General features: G+C 38.4%; 1 long non-coding RNA gene across 2 annotated transcripts; it reads left to right on the top strand.

Moving 5' to 3' along the window:
• The first annotated feature begins 1098 nt into the window (after nt 1–1098).
• On the top strand, nt 1099–5545 carry LOC123443442. Of its 2 annotated transcripts, none has more exons than XR_006630671.1 (6): nt 1099–1552; nt 3264–3427; nt 3958–4040; nt 4746–4808; nt 4905–5047; nt 5457–5545. It is a non-coding gene; the product is annotated as an uncharacterized LOC123443442 (long non-coding RNA). The 2 variants fall into 2 exon arrangements; XR_006630672.1 differs by having other exon boundaries at nt 1100–1552; nt 3264–3350.
• Nucleotides 5546–7434: the final 1889 nt, after the last annotated feature.

Genomic DNA, 7434 nt, shown 5'->3' with positions numbered 1-7434 from the left:
TTAAAGCACACTACAAGAAATGCCCTCATTTATGACATTTTTTTTGACCAGGGTTAAATTGGTCATAGATTTATGACCAAACTATACAAAATGGTCATGCCATGTTTAAGAAGGTCCAAACCCTATGGCACCATGACTATTTCCTCCAAGTACGTCATAATTCCATTACACCAAATGGTCAAAGAAATGTATAACGCCATCTATGTGCTTATGTAAGATCCTACACGACCAAATTAAGGTCATTAGGTTGAATAGTGGTGATTGTGCATACACCTCAAGAGACCTACATGTAAATACACTAACGGGTGTCCCTGATACATTATGTTGGAAATGCAACTAGCTGGTGGGATTATACGCATGAGACCAACTAATAGGCACGCGAGCTTACTAATGGGACCTGCTAACGGCCGCTCCATTGGTTCATGTAGAAAATGCAACCGGTTCTTTCATATATGTGCCCCATATAATCTACAAATATACATAAATACCTAAACAAAATTTTTGTTTGACTTCATAAAGACCTTATTTGAGATACATGTCGTTCAAAATTAATTTATATTAAATAAATAGCCAAAAATGTATTTAATGGCTAAATGATGGTAAAGAGCACACGTATGGGATGACGCATAAATGAGTGCAAGGTACAATGTTTCTTTGGTTTGTGATGCAAATCTAACCATTATTTATGTTTTACCCACTACTTAAATCAACAATTTTACATACAACAATGATATTTATGTAGAGCTCATTGACCTACTCAAGGGATAGATAATCGATGAATAATACACTTTTTCTAGAAGTGAATAATACACTCTTTGGAAACATGATTTTTCAGCCAAAAAAATGAATAAATTAACTTTTTTTTTTAGATTTATGCCAGGTGGATCTGTTTTGGGGTAATTGTGCCACCTAGATGCCACCAAGCCATAGAAGAGAAAAAATAGAGCCCCGCCGCGGCGGTCTCCCGCGCACTTGCTTGACAGGGAACAATTATTTCGTTGTCCGCGCGCCGCATAGGACCCGCTGCTAAGTGAGAGAGCAAATTTCGGGCTGTTTTTCTCAAGAAAAAAACCAAATTTTGGGCCACGTTTACTTCTCCTTCCTACCTATCCACGCCACAGCCCAAATCCTCCCATTCTCCCTCGGAGCCACCATCCGCTAGGGTTTCTCTTTGGCGCCCCCGCCGCCACCGCCGCCAACCAATCTCCGCTCGCTTGATTAGGTGATCCCTCGACCCTGAAGCACTCCACCCCGAGCTTCTCCTCCGGCCGTTGAGTGCCAAGAGTCTGCCACCGCACCGACGAGCGCCCCGAGATGCATCTCCCTCTGATGAGCGCTACGACATGCATCTGCCGCCGGCGAGCTTAGCTTCACCACCGACTCTACAAGTTTCCTCACCCGCTTTGAGCACTTTGCGGCCACTACCGCCCTGACATGCCCCCGACCCCTGCATTGCCGTGGAAGCGAGCCTGCTGCTCCTCTCCCTCCCCAAGAACATCTAAGCTACCGATGCAACGCCGACGCCCTAATTTGCCTCCCCTCCATCACAGAGGTACTTTAGTCCCTCTCTTCTCTCACTTTTTCTCATTGGATAATAGGTGTGTCCTGGATGTGGTTTGTGCCTGCTGAATGATGCGCGTGTGTGCTCGATGTAGTATGTGTTTGCCGAATAATGCATGTGGATGTTGCATATTTCTAATCAGTGGCGGAGGACGAAACTTTTTTGAGGTGGGGCGAACTCTCCAGCATAAAATTATTTGTTTGATGCAAAACCAAAATGACTATGCCATGACTGCATTTTTATTTCAATTATCATACCCCAATTTGAGGAGAACCTCGTAACCGAATTTAACGTGCAGTCAGCCAGGTTAATAAAAAAATCAATCGAATCAATAAGCTTTATTCATCACAAAAAACGACACTAAACATAACATTGTAGTTGTAGATTGTCAATTCATTATCTGAAGAAAATGATACTATAAAAATTTAACACAAAATTACCTCTACTCCTAGTTTTTGCTAGCGCTTTTCCTTTCCTATTCGTCATCTTCTTCTCGCCGCCGGCCTCATGCTGTTAGCGCTCTCTTGCTGGCTGTCGGAAATGCAAATATGAGACCACGTCCTGGTGCACTCTATTGATCGTTGGCCTCACAAGTCACAAGTCACATGCGCGCTGGCCGCTCCTGCTGGCTGCAGCGAATGTGCGCCGCTCGTCCGTTCATGTCCATGGCGTCAGTCCTGCATGGCGTGGATGAACATAGGACTGGATGAGGATCGAGCGATGCTGGGTTCTGGACCTCCTACAGTGCTGGTTGCTATAGCCAATAATCAGTCGAGATGAGTGCCAAGTTCCATCACGGCCCAAAAAGATTTCACGGGAATTTTCAAGCAGCTTTAGTTTCAACATCGATCAGTCTGTATGTACGTATACGTATAAAACGAAATCACCAAAAATCAAGGTAGGGCGAGCGTCCAACCTCGCCCTACCAGGAGCTCCGCCCCTATTTCTAATGGATGTGCATTGCTTGTGTGTTGATTGCTGGAGGGAGAGAGTGACGAGAAGTCTGTAAATAATACTTCCTCTGTTGTAAGAAGTCTGTAAATAATACTTCCTCTGTTCCTAAATATACCTAGCTTGGTATGGCTCTATAATTATATTTTTGTATAGATGCAATATATTTTAGTGTTCAACTTTATGATAAATTGAATATATTAGTGCCATCTCATGTTTTATTGTTCTATTTCTGTACATAGGTAGTTTGACTTTCCTATGAAAACAATGTTTGTTTTTTGCTTTCCCCATGACGATTTAACAAGTTGGGGATTTATTCTTTATGCTTGAAAGCAGTTAGCTTTGTAGGAGCGCTTACCTTTTACTCTGCTGTTGTTTCAGGTATGTGGACCATAAATATGCCAACACATGTCTATTAAACTAGAAGAGTGATGTCTAGAATTTGGCGTGCTGCCACTTGAAGCAATGGTTGGGAGGATCCTGACAATTATTGGCAGCCAGCTCATGAAGTGTGCATATATTGTATTGTTAGGAATCCATACTAGTGTCCATTTTGTTATAACATCAACATTGCATCTGCTAGCAGCGACAATTTATTTCAGTTGTAATATCCTGATATCCCAGTTTGCCTAAACATAGCAGCACTTATGTCACCTTTCCAACTTGTATTTGTTTTCCTATCGTGCTACCCTACTGGTTACTGGAAAACTGGACATGTATGTTAATGGACTACAATATGGATGACCTGCAGGTGCATCTGGTGGAGTGGCTCAAGATGATGGTGGGCATGAGAAAAGTTGAGGAGCGTTGAAGGACTGTTTGGAGGCTCACTCACATGGTGTTACCATGCTAATCAAAGTGTTTTGATCAATAGAACACATGCTATTCCAGAAGATTTTAACATACTAACTAATGGTTTCTATAATTTTAACATATGCAATGTTCACTTATATCCATTATTCTTATCTATCAATATTGACTGATAATTTTATTGTAAACATTCTCTTGATTTGTTGCTTGTTCTCTCATGTTCTAGTAGTAGATCACTATCCTATAAAATAATAGTTGTGTTGCAGGCAATTAACATCTACACTTTTGTTTGGTTGAGATTATACATGCTTCTAGATAGTGCAGAGTACACAAAGAGATTTTAGAACTTGCAGAAGTATATATCTGTATGTTTAATGGTTATTTTGAACTGTTACCATTTAGTTTGTGAGATGCTAATTATGCGTTTACTAGGTTTTTTTTCATGCAAACAAAAGAGAACTTAAAGTTATGTTTATCTGGTTTAGGTTATGATTTATGTTTGTCCCTTCTAGAGCTTCATGTTATTTATGTTTAATCAAACTCACTAGTTATGGCATATGCATACCCTTTTTATTAGACCATAATTATCTGGAAGTATTTATTTTTGCTTTGAACTACAACTTTGATCTTTATAGGATTGAGGTTCAAACAGCCAGAACAGCGCCATGGGAACCATCATGGTGGTTGAAAAAACTGATTTTCCTCATCCCCCTATCCTGTGAGTTTCTCGTCATTTTAATGCATTTTCATGGTCACTATCAGAATTGACTTGTATGATTAGTTGATTCTGTTAGGTTATTAGATCTGTGAAATTTTAACTTTCTATTTTTTTATTTAGGGAGTATGTACTCTATTATTCATTTGTTTGAAAAAATATCTTCAAGTATTGCCTAGTTTCGAAATATCTGAAGTTGTTCTAGTTCACTTATTTAGATTGGAGGAAGTAATATTTTTATGCTTCTTTGAATAATCAAGTGATCTTTATGCACTGAGTGCATCCTTCATAAGTTAAAAAAATCCTTACAGGATGATCTTTATGCACGGGTACTGTCCAGAAAGGTTCCCATTCCTTCAAGCCTGATTAATCCTTACAGGATGATCATTGTGATCCGTTTGGTGATTGTGTGTCTCTTCTTCTTTTGCTATGATATTTATTATTCCAGAAATATTTCAGCTAGGATTAATTGATATAAGTAGCGATAATTTGACTAGTGATGATTATTCGAAATTTCTTGGTTGATATGTTGAATTAATTAGTGATCATCCCTGTACGTGTGCAGAAATATAATTTGTATTTACTAGTGGACCTCCTCACTTGATGTTCATTGTAGAAAATAATCTAAGATGAGGTCCCGACATGGCCATCAGATATTGTGGCAATATTGACAGTTTCTTTGACAACATATGTTTGGTTTATTTGCAGTACAAGGCAAGCAAGGGAAAAGAACAAATAAACTTGTCTGGCTGAGTGATGCATCTCTTGTTGGTAAACGACTATGACTATATACCAAATACTATTTATCTTTTTACTTTTTGAATTTTGTAGTACATCAGGAACAACATCTTTTTTGTTATCCATCAGGAACTATGCTTTTGGCTATTGAATAATGGCCTATATTTGTTTTGATGGAGTTATTGATGAAAATAACTTGTGGAGCTCTTCGATCCCATACAAAGCTTTTATACTGATAAGGACAAGCTTTTCGAGACTCTTGCTTCTCTCTGGTGCTATATTTATAAACTTTGTTTCAATTCTTGTTATATCCTAAATATTGCATGTGGTTCAGAACGAATGATGGATTATTATGTAGCTTTTCTAAAATGTGATGCAGTAACATATACTAGAGTTCAATGTTAATACATCAAGCACAGCCTGATAGAGTCCTTTTCTTTTGCTTGATTTCCATATTTTATTTGTGTTGACAGATAGTTTATTTTGGTTGCTTAACTCGTATTTTTTTTGTTTAAATTTCATGTTACTTGAGCTAACTGTAGAGCGTTATATCGTTTAAAGTAAAAAATGGATAAAAACATTTTTTCTTAATGTGTAAGTTCTGTACCAATTCATTTATACGAAGTCAAGTGCTTATTGTTAGATATTTATTTTGAGTTACACCAACTTACTCAATTTCAGGGCAGCATGTGGCTGAGTGGCATATTGTGCAGAGGAAGAGTATGAGAAGAAACTTGTGCTTCTCACTCAAACTTTGTCGAACTCTCTTTATGTGCGATTGTGCACTTATTGGGTCCTTTTTCTATGCACTTGCACTTGTATAAGTATTCTATTGTGCATTTGTAAAATTATTTTGATGTGCACTTGTTAGGCCTTGAACCTTAATGTGTGGAGGAATCGGTGGATGATGTATTATATTTCATGTGATGTGCTACTGAAATGAAATATACAGTTTATCTGCAATATTTTATTTTGTTGTACTTGTTTTTAAATGGGCCTATCCTAAGATATGCGTGCTTCTAGCAAAATAATGCTAACAAATCAGACATTTTTAATAGTAAAATAGATATTGGGCCAGGCCCATGTAGGTTAGATTGGTGGACTGGGCTTTGAGATTTATGATGATTTCATTTGGTCACTAGCAATGCCACGTCAGTTTGGCAACGCCAGATCCTACGTGGCTCACACAAATGGGTAATGACCAAACCAAATTTATGATCAATAAAGACCTATGACCAAAATTTTAGAAAGGTCATATTTGTTCATTCTTGACGGTCAACTGTTGACGTTGTAAATTTGGTCAAAAAAAGGTCAATGAACGACAACAATGACGAATTAGCGACCAATATAGGGAGTCATAATTGACCTTATTTCTTGTAGTGGCATTTCTGGCTTTGTTTCATTTTATTTTTGGCTCCAAACTATTCCTAAAATAGTTTGAAACATGCTGGGGTGTTATTTGGAATATTTCCAAACACATATAAAGTGTTCAACATTTTTGGAAACTTTGGATTATTTGAAATCAATTATATAGTTGATTTCAGTAACTTTTAAATTTAAAATAAAATGCCCAAAGCATTTTGAAAATATATTTCACCCCTGATATTTTGTTTTCAACATTTATCAGAAATGATGAACTTTTCTAATGGCCATTTTGGATTCTTTAATTTGCCACCAAATTTGAATTGCTTTTGAATATAGAGTTGCTAGGGTTTGCTTTGGTTTTCTTTCTTTGCTTTTGATTTCATTTCATTTTCTTGGATGCAATGAAGAAGACATGAGCATAAACTTGCTATACTCTATTAGGGATTCAGGGATGTGACAACTCACCCCCTCTCAAAAGTATCTCGTCCCGAGATTTGGAAGTCGTCGGGAATAGCGCGGGATACTCAAGTCGAAGACGATCCTCTCTTTCCCATGTTGCCTCTTTTTCAGAATGATTTGACCATTGAACTTTAAGAAACTTGAGGTTTCGACGTCGAGTGGTACGCTCAGCTTGATCAAGAATACGAATAGGTTATTCTTGGTATGAAAGGTTATCTTGGAGATCAAGCGTTTCGTGGTCCACTTCACGGATAGGATCCGAAAAGCAACGCCTGAGTTGCGAGACGTGGAATACATCATGAACCTTGGAAAGATGCGGTGGAAGTTCCAATTGGTAGGCAGCTTCTCCTCGTTTGGCAAGAATGCGAAAAGGACCGATGTAACGAGGAGCCAACTTGCCCTTGATACCGAAACGATGGGTACCCTTCAAAGGTGTAACCTGAAGGTAAGACTTCTCATCAACTTCAAAGGTCACAGCCTTATGATGACGATCATATTGGCTCTTTTGACGAGACTGGGTTGTTTTCAACTTTTAACGGATAATGCGAACTTGCTCTTCTACTTCCTGGGTCATATCCGGACCAAAGAGTTGCCTCTCTCCGGTTTCTGACCAATTAAGAGGTGTTTGACATCTTCGTCCATAGAGAACTACAAAAGGGCTTTGCCCAAGCTTGATTGATAACTATTGTTATAAGAAAATTCGGCGAATGGAAGGCACTTCTCCTAATTCATGACGAACGATATAACACAAGCTCGGAGCATATCTTCTAGGATTTGATTCACTCTTTCTACTTGACCACTTGATTGAGGATGGAAAGCAGTGCTAAAAGATAGG

Source organism: Hordeum vulgare, chromosome 3H (assembly GCF_904849725.1).
Source record: "Hordeum vulgare subsp. vulgare chromosome 3H, MorexV3_pseudomolecules_assembly, whole genome shotgun sequence".
In the NCBI taxonomy this organism is placed as follows: Eukaryota; Viridiplantae; Streptophyta; class Magnoliopsida; order Poales; family Poaceae; genus Hordeum; species Hordeum vulgare.
Note: the sequence above shows the minus strand (reverse complement) of the source record. Positions and strands in the feature narration are given on the sequence as shown.